Source organism: Miniopterus schreibersii (assembly GCF_964146895.1).
Source record: "Miniopterus schreibersii genome assembly, chromosome: 9".
In the NCBI taxonomy this organism is placed as follows: domain Eukaryota; kingdom Metazoa; phylum Chordata; class Mammalia; order Chiroptera; family Miniopteridae; genus Miniopterus; species Miniopterus schreibersii.
In genome coordinates, this window is record NC_138118.1 from 38,231,879 (window position 1) to 38,246,744 (window position 14,866).

At 38.0% G+C, this 14,866-nt stretch overlaps 1 protein-coding gene and 1 pseudogene across 11 annotated transcripts in view; one reads left to right on the forward strand and one right to left on the reverse strand.

Annotated features, from left to right (window-relative positions):
• The window catches only part of SUGCT (succinyl-CoA:glutarate-CoA transferase), an 844,228-nt gene that overhangs the window by 571,993 nt on the left and 257,369 nt on the right, over positions 1–14,866 (reverse strand). The window lies entirely within an intron of this gene.
• Positions 875–2,228, forward strand: LOC308561717 (sulfide:quinone oxidoreductase, mitochondrial pseudogene; annotated as a pseudogene). Its single transcript has one exon. The product of its transcript is annotated as a sulfide:quinone oxidoreductase, mitochondrial pseudogene (transcript).

Genomic DNA, 14,866 nt, shown 5'->3' on the forward strand with positions numbered 1-14,866 from the left:
TCACTTATATTTAGAATCTAAAATACAAAATAAATGAACAAGCAGAACAGGAAAAGACTCATAGATACAGAGAACATTTTGATGATTGCCAAATGGAGAGGGGGTGGGTAAAAAAAGGTGAAGGGAATAAGATGTAAAAATTGGTAGTTACAGAATAATCATGTGGATGAAAAGTACATCATAGGGAATATAGTCAATAATATTGTAATAACTATGTATGGTGTCAGATGTGTACTAAATTTATCAGGGTGATCACTTAGTAAAATAAGTCATGTTATACATCTCAAATTATTATAATATTTTAGGTCCTGGCTAGGCCACCCGAGCAGGCACCGGGTTAAGTGACACTTCTTCAGATGAAGGGTTAATAGAGGACTTGACTGTAGAAGATAAATCTGTGGAGCAACTGGCAGAAGGATTGCTTTCTCACTACTGCCAGACCTGCAGAGATCAAAACAAGCCCTCCAGGAACTCACACAGAACCAAGGTGTATTGTTAGACACACTGGAACAAGAACTTTCAAAATTTAAAGAACGGCATTCTATGTTGGATATTAATGCTTTGTTCACAGAAGCTAAACACTATCATGCCAAATTGGTGAACATAAGAAAAGAAATGTTGATGCTTCATGAAAAGACATCAAAATTTTAAAAAAGAGCACTTAAACTGCAGCAGAAGAAGCAAAAAGAAGAGCTGGAAAGGGAGCAGCAGCGAGAGAAGGAATTTGAAAGAGAAAAGCAGCTGACTGCCAAACCCGTGAAAAGGACATAAACAGTTGAATGTGTCTGTGCATTCTTCCTTCCCCTGTTCCCATGTTCTCTGGATTTAGGACTACTTAAGTGTAGGCTGAGGTTAAGCTGGAACCAGTGTGAAGATGACCCCACAGGTCGACGTGGTGTCCAGCCCCCATATCTGGCTCTTTACATGCTTCCTCAGGCTGGGTGCTCAGCAGGCTGGCCCACTTCAGCTGCACACAGGGGCAGGCCTCACAGCCAAGAGCCACTATGAGGTGCTGGTGCTAGGTGGGGGTAGCGGTGGGATCACCATGGCCTCCTGTATGAAGAGGAGAGTGGGTGCAGAAAATGTGGCCATGGTTGAAGCCAGTGAGAGACATTTCTACCAGCCAATCTGGACGCTGGTGGGTCCTGGTGCCAAACAGTTGTCCTCTTGTGGCCGCCCCACAGCGAGTGTGATTCCATCTGGTGTTGAATGGATCAAAGCTAAAGTGGCTGAACTGAACACAGACAAGAACTGCATCGGCACAGACAACGGTGAGGAGATCTCCTACAAGTATCTTATTATTGCTCTCAGAATCTAGCTGGACTATGAGAAGATTAAAGGCCTGCCTGAAAGTTTTTCCCATCCCAAAATAGGGTCCAATTATTCAGTTAGTATGGTAGAGAAGACATGGAAAGCTCTGCAGGACCTCAAGGAGGGCAATGCCATCTTTACCTTTCCAAATACTCCAATAAAGTGTGCTGGAGGCCCACAGAAGATCATGTACTTATCAGAAGCCTGTTTCAGGAAGACAGGGAAGCGATCCAAAGCCAATATCATTTTCAACACTGCTCTTGGAGAGATTTTTGGGGTGAAGAAGTATGCAGATGCCCTGCTGGAGATCATCCAGGAGAGGGACCTCACTGTGAACTACAAGCAAAACATCATTGAAGTCCGAACTGATAAACAAGAGGCTGTGTTTGAGAACCTGGACAAACCTGGAGAGATCCAAGTGATTTCATATGAAATGCTTCATGTTACACCATCAATGAGCTCACCGGATGTCCTCAAGAGGAGTCCTGTGGTGGATGCTGCTGGCTGGGCAGATGTGGATAAAGAAACTCTGCAGCACAAGAAGTACTCAAATAAATGTGTTTGGGATTGGGGACTGGACCAACCTTCCTACATCAAAGACTGCAGCTGCAGTAGCAGCCCAGTCAGGAATCCTTGAGAGAACAATTTCTCTGATGATGAAGAATGAACCACCAGTGAAGAAGTATGATGGCTACACGTCATGTCCACTGGTGACTGCTACAACCACGTGATTCTTGCCAAGTTTGACTACAACGCTCAGCCCCTAGAGACCTTCCCCTTTGACTAAAGCAAAGAGACTGTCCATGTACCTCATGAAGGCTAAAATGATGCCCTTGCTGTACTAGAATATGATGCTTCGTGGTTACTGGGGAGGACCAGCCTTTCTGTGGAAGTTGTTTCATCTGGGTATGAGTTAAGGATGGCTCAACCCTTGCTCTCTTTGGATGGCTTCTGGACCAAAATCAGAGTCAATGATTGACCAAGAGCAGTGTGAAGAACTCCAGACCTAACACTGTAAAGAGTTTACTGCCGGATGATGGATGATGGGGACTAAATGCCTCCCCATCATGTTCCTCTGGACAGGCACTATGCAGGCTGCCAAGGATGAGCTAGATTCTTTGGAAATACTAAACTAAAAGAATAGGCTTTTATTTTTTAACTAAAAATAAAAATAATAATAATAATATTTTATGGTAATTGTAACTGAAAAATAAAAAATTATTTAAAGTGTAAAAAATGTTTTTAAAAATTACATATTAAAATGCTCATTTTAAAGCAGGAAATGGGCATGAGGTGATATCTCATTGTTGTTATAATTTGCATCTCATGGATGATTAGTGACTTTGAGCATTTTTTCATATGTCTCTTGGCAATCTGTATGTGCACTTTGGAGAAGTATCTATTTAGGTCCTTTGCCCACTTTAATTGGATTATTTGAATATTAACGCCTTATCAGATGTATCATTGGCAAATATGTTCTCTCATACAGTGGGCTCCCTTTTTCTTTTGTTGATAGTTTCTTTTGCTGCGCAGAAGCTTTTTATTTTGATGCAATCCCATTTGTTTTTCTCTTTTGTTTCCCTTGTCCTAGGAGATGTATCGGCAAACATATTGCTATGAGAGATATCTGATATTTTGCTGCCTATGTTTTCTTCTATGATTTTTATGGTTTCACGACTTACATTTATGTCTTTTATCCATTTTGAGTTTATTCTTGTGTATGGTGTAAGTTGTGGTCTAGTTTCATTTTTTTCTGATGCACCTGTCCAGTTTTCCCAACACCATTTACTGAAGAGACTGTCTTTATTCCATTGTATGCTATTGCCCTCATCATCAAATATTAATTGAGTATAATGGCTTAGGTCAATTTCTGGGTTCTCCGTTCTGTCACACTGATCTCTAAGTCTGTTTTTGTGACAGTACTAGGCACAGTTCTTATGTTTTAATTACAGTGGCTTTGTAGTATAACTTGATATCTGGTGTTGTGATTCCTCCAACTTTGTTCTCCTTTCTCAAGATTATTGCAGTAACTTGGGGTCTTTTTTAGTCCCATATAAATTTTTGGAGTATTTATTCTAGATCTGTGAAATAAACCTTTGGTACTTTAATAGGGATTGCATTGAATCTATAGATTGGTTTGGGTAGTATGGACATTTTTATGATGTTAATTATTCCAATCCATGAACACGGTATATTCTTCCAGTTGTTTATATCTTCCTCTGTCTCTTTTTGTAATGTACTGTAATTTTTCAAGTACAAGCCTTTTAACTCTTTGGTTAAGTTTAGTTGTAAGTATCTTAATTATCTTAATTATTTTGTTGCAATGGTAAATGGGATTGTTTTTTTAGTTTCTCTTTCTGACAGTGCATTGTTGGTGTATAAAAATGTCATCAATTTCTGGGTGATAATTTTATATCCTGCTACATTGTCAGATTCATATATTAAATCTAGTAGTTTTTAGGATTCTCTATGTTCAATAACATGTCATCTGCAAATAATGACAGTTTTACTTCCTCCTTTCCAATTTGGATGCTTTTTGTGTCTTCTTCTTGTATGATCCCTGTGGCTAGGACTTCCGGTAGTATGTTGAATAAGAGTGGTGAAAGTGGACACCTGTCTTTTTCCTGTTCTTAGGTGAAATGCTTTTAGTTTTTGCCCATTGAGTATGATGTTGGCTGTAGGTTTGTTATATATGGCTATTATGTTGTGGTTGGTCCCTGTTTTTATCAAAAATCGGTGTTGGATTTTGTGGAATGCTTTTTCTGCATCTATTGATATGATCATGTGATTTTTGTCTTTCAGTTTGTTTGTTTGTTTATGTGATGTATTCTAACAGGTAAGATATCGCCTCACACCTTTCAGAATGGCTACCATCATCAAATCAACAAACAACAAGTGCTAGCAAGGATGTGGAGAAAAAGGAACCCTAGTCCACTGCTAGTGGAATGCAGACTGGTGCAGTCACTATTGAAAACAGTATGGAGTTTCCTAAAAAAATTAAATATGAAACTGCCATTTGACCCAGTGATCCACTTCTAGGAATATATTGTAAAAAACCCATAACACCAATCAGAAAGAATTTATGCACCCCTATATTCACAGCAGCACAATTTACAATAGCTAAGATCCAGGAACAGCCCAATTGCCTATCAGTAGATTATTGGGTAAAAAAGCTGTGGGATATTTACACCATGGAATACTATGCAGTTGTCAAAAACAGAAGAATCTCTTACCCTTTGGGATGGAACTGAAGAGTATTATGCTAAGCAAAATAAGCCAGTCAGAGAAAGACAAGTATCACATGATCTCACTGATATGTGGAGTCTAATGAACAAAGTAAACTGATGAATAAAATAGTTCCAGAGACATAGAAGCATGGAACAGACTGTCGAATCTCAGAGGGAATGCAGGGGTGAGGGAGTGGGTGGGGTGAGATTAATCAAAGAACTTAAATGCATATATGTGTAACCCATGGACACAGACAATAGTAAGGGGAAGGTTGGGGGGGTAGGGGTATCAATGGGGGGATAAAGGGGAACATCTGCAATACTTTCAACAATAAAGATAATTTTTTTCTAAAAAGCAGGAAACATATCCCAATGGTAATGAAAAAAGAAAAGACATTATCTTCATTATAGAAATGGAGAATTGAGGTATATTCCATATAACACATCTTGTATCACACTTATAACTCCTATTACTTTACAACCAGAATAAAACATAGAATGGATTATGCTTATCTGGGGATGAGGTCACTGTATCTGTATAACTGGGACTCTTACTCCTTCCAGCCATGTAACTAGGTATCAATAAACTAACACCATAGCTTTGTCTAAAAGGCCCAGGAGAAGGCCTATTTAAACTCTCTGTTGCTCTGGTAGATCTGCCAGGGCACCTCACCTGTATGATTTCCTATGTAGCTTGCAGAAAGGTGATGAGGTTTAGGTTTGTGTTTTAGGTGATGGAGAGGCCAAGAAATTAAACCAAATACCCCAGCTCAGAATACCAGAGAGTTTTGCTGCAGTGTTTCAGACTAAAAAGCACAGCTAATTCTATAAAGATACTGGAATTACATATAGAAACCACTTAGTCCCAGCACTGCTAGGGCACAGTAGTTCTCTGTCAGCAGTACAGACCTAGCAGAGCATAGGATAATACTAAAGAGCCTCTGTAGACTTGAAAAGTATTTTTCTCTCTAAGAAGCTATGTTATCAGGGCACCAGAACATCAGAACCCTTCTATGTGCAAATTTAGAGCAACAAATGCAATTAGAGATCTTTCCCAAAGGCCTGTCTTCCTTAAACTAAGGAGGACAAAAAAAACCCATGGACACTGCCAGGTTCACACTCTTGTGCCAGGTGCCAAGAGCCTTGCCTAGTTTCCTAAGGAGTAAAACGAACATCAGTTTCCCTCTTTTACTTATACCCATGGAATAGTAACTATAGAGCTGCAACAACTCTAATTCTTCATCTTTCTAATGAGAAAACTCAATCCCAGTGAAATACAACAACTTGCCCAAGATCACCCAGTCAGAACTAGAGCTTCCAGAGTTGCAGGCAGACCAGTGTTCCTGTGTCTGCGTTAGCTCCTAAGTATCCCATATCCAGGCACTTTGCATTTGGTCCCTGAATGAAACCAGTGTAGCTTCTCTCCCTGCCTTATCTCTTTTTCTTATGTTGCTAGAATATGAAAAAGAAAACTCACAAAAGAAAAGAAGTGGCAAAGGCTGGGATGTATGATTCCATCCAGACTGATGGCATTTCATTGGCCAGAAAGCTAGTCAAAAGAATCCCCAGGAGCAGATCCTGCTTCCAAAATTAACCTTCAAAGAGATTAAAAAGGCATGTTCACACTATAAACTCAACCTGTTTGCCATACAGACCATGAAAACATGCTGCCATCAAACTGCATCAAATTAGTTCCATTCTTCTATGAAGAAATTGAATAGAAACAACTTATGAGTCATGGAAGCACATCAAAAGCAGAGACAACGCTGGACAGACAGATTAAAAGTTTTACCCACTCTGACCTATGTTCATGTCATAGTGACTTGTTTGGATTAAACATTCCTCCTCAATTTTAGAATGGCTCCTCCATTTTTATGCCTGTGCAACTTCCCCCTTTTGCCCAAAATACTAATAGTTAAAATATAGATAATATTCCTTCTTTGCAAATGCTATTTCTCTGTCCCTTTAGGCTTACAGTACCTCTGGCAAAAGTCAGTGTTCCTGCAAGTGTTATCACTGTTTTTAGTACAATGAGGTAAATAAATTGTACCATATTCAAATGCGTGGTGGGTATAAAAACACTATCCAGCTTCATTCAGCATGACAAGTCATGTGTTATTTATTAGTAAACAATATTTGCACGGAGCACTTTATTTATTTACAAAAGGATTTTTATAGTTTGGCTTGTCTACTTCCTTATTTTTGTGTCAGGTCAGCAGCAAAAGCACTTGTATTTTTGTACAAAACAATAAAAGTATGGAGAACGACAGCAAAAGGAAAATCACTGTGTTTAACATACAGTTTACAGTCATCCACTCCCCAAAGGCAAAAGAAGGAAAATTTAAAAATACATGAAAGAAGGAACATAGAATATCAGGAATAAGGTTACAGCTTAAAATGTAATAAATAACAGATATCAAGACCAAATGATGCCTCTATGCACACAATCACAGATTGGGCTGCCTCTAACCCAGTGGTTTTCAACCCATGTGCCACAAGAATTTTTAAAACATGCAACACCTGACTATTTAGTCAGGGGCATTGGCCTCTTTTCCCTTAGACTGTCAAATAAAAAAATGACAACAGACAATACAACACTATCCATCCAGTGTGAATTAATCAAAATTATACCTATTTTTGTCAGATCAGCAAAAAAATATATTTTTGTGTGTGCTGCAGAAATTTAGTAATTAGTTTGTGTGCCATGAGATTAAAAAGTTTGAAAATCACTGCCCTAACCTATTAGAAATTAATGCAGCACAAAGTTTCCCAAAGAAGTCTCTGGTGTTCTCACCTAAATCCATGTTAGACAGTAGTTCTCATCACTAAAACCACACATAAATCAGCAAGCTGGCAATGCTTGCTCTGGAGAGTCCAAAGCTTAAGCTGTTTGATGACTGAACTTCCTCTCAACCTAAAGAGGGTGGATTTTACCTGATCAGAAGAAGCAATAAGAGAGGACATTCTAAAAGCTTACAGGAGAGAGAGAGGGAGGAAGGGAGGGAGGAAGGAAGAAGGAAATGGAGGAGGAAGGGGAGGGAGTGGGAGAGATTTTATTTCCAGAACCATTTAATTTACTATCTTTGCATTACCACATTTTTATTTGGCTTTATTATTCTATATTATCATCAATTTTACTCCATGGAAGTATATAAAAAGAAAAAAGAAAACATTTTCTTCTTATAACACAAGTTGCCCTTCTTAATTGAAGTGGTTGATTTCCAGGCCATAGGGTGTCAGGAAGCTGGCAACTTCATTTTCTACATCAGTCTCCCATAACTTTTTCTATTCATTCATCTTAAAAATGAAAATAGATTATACCAAATCATTTCTCATGTCTCAACTACCACAAGTAAGATGGAGGCAAAATCACAAACTGTGTACTAGCACAGATTCTGGAATCACTACTCCTAACAGTGTGGCCTTGGGTAGCACCATACTTAACTTGTGCATGGTTTAGTTTCTTCTTTTGACAAAAAGGGAAGGGTGACTTTGCCAGTTTGGCTCAGTGGTTAGAGTGTCGGCCACAAGGACTGAAGGGTCCCAGGTTCAATTCCTGCCAAGGACACGTACCTTGGTTGCAGGCTCAATCCCCTGCCCTGGTCAGGGCTTGTGCAGAAGGTAACCAATCCATGTGTCTCTCTTACATCAGTATTTCTCTCTCTCTCTCCCTCCCTTACACTCTCTTTGAAAAACAATGGCTCAACATTGCTAATCATCAGAGAGATGCAAATTAAAACCACAATGAGGTATCACTTCACACCTGTCAGAATGGCTGCCATCAACAAATCAACAAACGACATGTGGTGGCGAGAATGTGGAGAAAGGAGAACCCTGATATACTGCTGGTGGGAATGCAGACTGGTGCAGCCACTATGGAAAACAGTATGGAGGTTCCTCAAAAAATTAAAAATGGAGCTGCCGTTTGACCCAGTGATTCCACTCCTAGGAATGTATCCTAAGAATCCTGAAACACCAATTGGAAAGAATATATGCACCCCTATGTTCATAGCAGCACAATTTACAATAGCTGAGATCTGGAAACAACCCAAGTGCCCATCAGTAGATGAGTGGATAAAAAAGCTGTGGGACATTTACACCCTGGAATACTACACAGCTGTAAAGAAGAAGAATCTCATACCCTTTGAGACAGTATGGATGTACATGGAGAATATTATGCTAAGTGAAATAAGCCAGGCAGAGAAAGACAAAAATCACATGATCTCACTTATACGTGGAATCTAAAGAACTTAATAAACTGATGAACAGAATAGATTCAATGACATGGAAGCACAGATCAGACTGACGAATGTCAGAGGGTTGGAGGAGGGTGGGTGGGTGGAAGCGGATAGAGAAACCAAAGAATTTAATATGCATATATGCACAACCCAAGGACATGGACAATGGCGGGGAGAGGGACTGGGGAGAGGGGTGGGACGGAGTGGAGTGAGTCATTGGGGAGAAAAAAGTACATCTGTAATATTTTAAACAAAAATAAAGTTTAAAAAAAACAATGAAAAAAAATCCTCAAGTGAGAATTTTAAAAAGGGGGGGGGGTGTAATAATAATACTTATTTCATAGAGTGGGTATATGAGCTAAAGAAGAGAATCCATATAAAACATTTAGAGTAGAACCTTTCATATAGTAAATGCTCGATTAATATTAGCTATTATTGTTATGAGTGCTCACTAAATGTGTTTTTTATGAAGCAATTTGGAATGTTTGGTTAAAGAAACGTTCTTATAACCAAAAATACTAAATGGAGCAACTTGGATCATTTTTGAAAGGGTACTAGAAAGAAACAGGATCATGGTTAAGGAGAGAAGAGCCCTAACTTAAACTAAAGGTTGGGACAGGATTTCCCTTAGGGATACTACATTATTCAAATACTATATGTTCACCAAGTTGCTCCCTGGTCTTGATTTATAGCTCTTGATAATTCTAATCTTATGTAAACTTCCCTTCTAGGAGGAAGGATTTGCCATTTTAGGTTATTAGTGCCTAATTAAAATCAGAATTTGGTCATTGTGAACCCATTTTTCCCAAGGGCTTAATCACTTTTTAGATTAACTGAATGGCCAACTCCCAGATTGCAAAATTTGAAGTGCAAACTCCAGATAATAAACAGTCCTTAACCTACCTTTCCAGGGCTCTCTCAATTTAACTGACTATTTTCTGCTTGGGCCTTATACTTAACTGTATAAGTTAATAAATTAGAAGCTTCTCACATTGTTACACTTCTGTATTTCCTTGTCTAGTCTCAGTGCCCACCATTTCCACCTGGAGGGCAAAGCCTTTGTCTGAACCATCTCAAGATCTAGCCCTGTTGCTACCTAGTGCAGACTCTTTAAAAAGTATAAATGAATCAAGCAAGGCATCTTTTATTGTACAGGGTCCTAAATTGTCAACCAATGACTTCATAAGTTTAGTGTAATAAAAGCCCAAAGGAGATATTTTTTTGCTAGCTGAAAATTAGGAACAACTGTCCTTTTTAAGACCAGACACTGTATTTTTTATAAAATGTATCTGAGGCTTTGTGAGATACAGACCAGTCCAGGAAGAAAAATAATCAGCCAGTTACCTTCCCTTAATCTCAGAAGTTATAAGGAATAATTCATAATTCTAGATTGACAAAAAAGGAGTAAATCACAACTAAAGATTAACATTAATATGAGATGGTATAAAACAAACGCATCTTAGCAACTTCAAAAGGATGAATTTGATTGCTTTTGGATTACCTGTGTTGGAGAGTTCTATCTGGCTCTATTCAAACCTATCCAAGTATAGGTGCAGGAAGCTTTGCCCCGCTTCACATCCTCACCACTCCCCTGGGGTACAGGTTCATACCTTTTATCTCTGGAGAGTGGGGCACTGAAAGTGGGTTGCCACTTAGGTAAGTAGAGTAGGAAGTAAACAAAATGTGGAGGCACAGAAATGAATCACATTACACCAGCTGTAAGTCAAAGGAAGACATGCTAACAGGGGGTTAGGTCCTTACCAAGTGCCAATTAGAAGAGCAACTCATGCAATGCCCTGGTCACAGGTGACACATTTATAAACTCTGCTCATATGGAGACTAAAGTTGGCTCCCAAGAGTTTCCCATGAGAGTGGCCATTGGGCAACCTCTGGATATAAATTCTGCTCTGGTTCATGACCACTCATTAAGAGCCTTATCTCCCCATTCCACCCCAAACCATTTCTTCTGCTTCATCAACCCAAGGACTCTTATCTAGTCTTGGTGATGAGAAGCCTCGTTCTGTCTCACTGTATATAATGCCACCCAGTTTCCACTCTTCTGTCTTGTGGCAACAGTACCTCTTTTCCCAAAGGAATCATCCTTCTCCTATCGTCAATTCAGGCACTTGGGTAAAACTGACTCTACCCCTTAAGAACAGGAGTAATATCTTGAATTAAAATAAATTAATCTTCCTATGCAAACTCTTTCTGAAAATAGTGGAAGACTGAGTACTTCCTAACTCATTTTATGAGGCCAGCATTACACTGATACCAAAACCAGTAAAGACATTATGAAAATAATAATATAAAGAACCAATATCACTCAATAGCATGGATATAAAATTGAACACACACAAATTTAGCAAGTTATAATATGTATACAATATATTACAACCTTGTAGGGTTAATGCCAGAAATCAAGGTGAAATTCATTAACATAGTTCACTATACTAAGAGAATAAAGAAGAAAAGCCACATAATCATCTCAATTGATGTGGAAAACACATTTAACAAAATTCAACACCAATTCATGATTTTTTTAAAATCCTCAGCAAGTGGAATACAATGGAACTTTCTCAATCTAATAGATGAAAGCTATGAAAACCTACAACTACAATCATACTTTACAATGGAACACTAAACCATTTTCCCTAATATCAATAAAAAGCTAGGATACCTGCTCTTACCTTTCTGTTCAGCAATGTACTGGAGAACCTAGCCAATGCTGTAAACCAAAAAAGAAAAACTAATGACATACAGATTGGAAAGTACAAAGTAAAATAATGTTTCCCTTTCACTATCTTGGCTTCTATTTGGAGATGGACAACCGGCCCAAGTCAGGCTAAGCAATCCAATTCCTGAATTTAAGTATGAATTCTCTTTTCTTTTGTGCTGTCTTCTCTTGTGGTGAGAGACCTTCAAGCTTCTGGGGCCACAATATAGTCTGAGAATAGAACTATCTCATTAGGTGCAGGGCCTAAAAATGATCCTAGTGATGTTAAGCCATGAATCAAGCTTGTTTGAGAGTTCTACTCCTTGGGCCATTCAGTCATATATTAATACTCTTTTTGGCTTAAGCCAATATGGGTTATCACCTAAAAGTTCTAATTTTTTCTCATGTATTTCTTGCCTTAAATCCTCTCAGGGCTTAAATTTTTGACTTCTTTTGCTGCTGTTCTTTTCTTCCCTGAGTTTGACTCTAAATCTAACTCTAATAGGTGAAATAACAACATAGAAATGAGTATAAATATTATACTGCCACATATGTGATAAATAAATGTAATATGGTAAAAAATATTTTAGTTTTCAACTGGTAAATCAAAGTCAGTCCTCTGTAAACCTCTTCACCAATGTAAAAAGGTGACAATGTAGATTCATCTGTTATACTTCTAGATACGCTTTCCATATTGCAATAGTAGTGGAATGGCAATCAGACAGACAGATTTGTGCAAGGTAGAGGTAAAAAATATGCATTTTATTTATACTGATTATGGCCAAACTTATCAGAAGATATGAGAAGTATGCAATACATATTACACTTTCCAAATGACAGCTCAATACAATTACTTTTATCTACAACTCAAGATCACCCCTTTATAAGTACATTCTTTGTTCATTGCACAAATTCTCCCCAGACCCCTCCAAAAATCCCTCTCCAAAATGATTCTAACTAAACCACGTTTTCCCACTCTAATTACAAAATCTTGCTTTATCTGTGACTACTGTCATTATAAGATTATTGATATGAACAGTGGACCTCATAATTGAAGGAATTTATTCTTTGCGAAGACCTCAGCTCTACTTGGTCAGAATGTCTTATGATGGGCTAACACAAAATAAGTCCCTATTTGTTACATGACCCTAGGAAGCACAAGTTAGGAAGAAATAAAAATGAGATCGGGAAAGGAGAAAAGCCAATAAATAATGTGTTAATGAACAGGTTACTGCTGTGGCCAATTGAGACTCAATCTCACTGGGAACTTCCTTGAAAACCATATACAATATACCTCAAAATTATCTTACCAAGGAATAGAGAAGGTGGACTATTTAACTACTGACTGTCATCCTCACTTGTTGAGGGTTGTCTGTTGGGGCATGAATTCCCTGGCATTTCTGAGCTGCCACGTGTGGGTTAACCAAGCAACTATAACATGGAAGCCCTCAGACAGAGAATCAGAGACACAGGTGCTTGAGGAAGAAAGCTGTCAGTGACTACAGAAACCACACTGCAGAAGAACTCAGATGTAGATGGCAGCGTGATGGAGTGGGAAATCAACAACCTCAGTTACACAGTCCAACTAAGTTCTCAAGTTACTTCACCTTGTGATCATATGAATACCAACATTCTTCTGTCTCCTCCTCATCGTCATCTTATGGATTTCTCTATAATCTCTATGCCTCTTCATTTATCTACTTAACATATTTCTTCTTCTAACATTGATACAATTCCCTTATTAAATATAATATATTCCCTTTTTATCGATATTATCTAAAAGACAAAAGAGACTTATACCTGATATAATCTACCGTTATTGACCAGTCTGTCTTTAGTCTCATCAAGAATGATCTTCTTGAGGAAATAGGAGCATCAAATTTTCAAGAGTTTCAAGAGTAAAGAAGACATAGTCCCTGTTCTACAGGTACCTAGCAGAGGAAAGAAGTCAAGGTCACAAATAACTAAAACCTAAAGCAAAATAAGCTAAATGCCAAAAGAAAGGTATATGCAAAGTGTTTTAGGGGCTCAATGGACATAAATATCACAATCTGTTGGCAGGATCAGGAAAAATATGCAAATGGGTAGGCTTGTGAGCTGAGTTTTGAAGGATGTGTGGAATTTTGTCAGTAAAAGGTGGCTGTGGGGCTTTCTAAATATAGAGAAGATTATAAGCAACACTCCAACCACAGAAAACACACATGCTCCTTTGAGAACTAGTCTGCTTTGGCTGAAGCATAATGTCCACATCACAGAAGAGTACTGGGAGATATTGCTGGAAAAGACCCTCTGCATGTATTTTTAACCATCTCAGTAATCTACCTATCATCAGAGCTTTTAACTCTTAAAAGTGGAATGATGTTAAATGCCTCTGGTAGTAAGGTCTATCAGCTGCACACTGTTTTTAAACACAAGGTTTGTATTTATACTTTTAATTTTTTACTAAAGATTAAACTAGTGGAAAGGAAATGCAGGAAGTCAGAAGGGTGTCATCCATCCCCTTATAGTCATATAAGGATAGCATAAATGTTTAAAAGCCTGGAATCTAAAGAACATAATATACTGATGAACAAAATAGATACAGTGACATAGAAGCATGGAACACATTGATGAATTTCAGAGGGAAGAGGGGGGATTAACCAATGAATTTATACGCAAATATGCATAACCCATGGACACAGACAATAGTGTGGTGAAGGCCTGGGGCGAGGAGTGGGTGCGGGGTGGAAGGAGTCAATGGGGAAAAAAGGGGACATCTGTAATATTTTGAACAATAATAATTTTTTTAAAAAGCCTATGATCCTTTTGTCTTTTTTTGTCCAACTACTGCTTAAAGAAAGAAGTGATAGTTTGTATTTTACAAAAGAAGTGGAATGAGGCAATAAAAGAAATAAATGAACAAAATAAGTCGCTGCTTAATACTTTCTTCAACAGGTGACTGAATCTACACACACACACACACACACACATATATGAGTTTGAAAGGAAATTAGCCAAAGTAAATAATGTAAAAAATCAATGTCAAACACATCTGTACACATGTGGTTTTTCTCCACATCCTGAGTGAATTAACATTTTAGTCTTGCTACAGTTCCATTATTAATCTTATTCTTACCAGAGTTGACTGTGAAATAAATTGGATGAAGTGTAATAACCGAAGCTGAAGGAAAATTGTTTCTTTCTTACAGACAGTCCTAACAGTTGTTTTGTCAACCTTCAAATACACAATCTTAGTGCAGCTGTTATAAACACAATAGCGTAGGTTAATCTATATCAGGATATCAATTAATATTTTAAGAGCACACATTCCATATATTTAATATTTAGAATAATTCTGGAATAAAATTGGTCAAAAAATTATCCTCATTTACAGATTT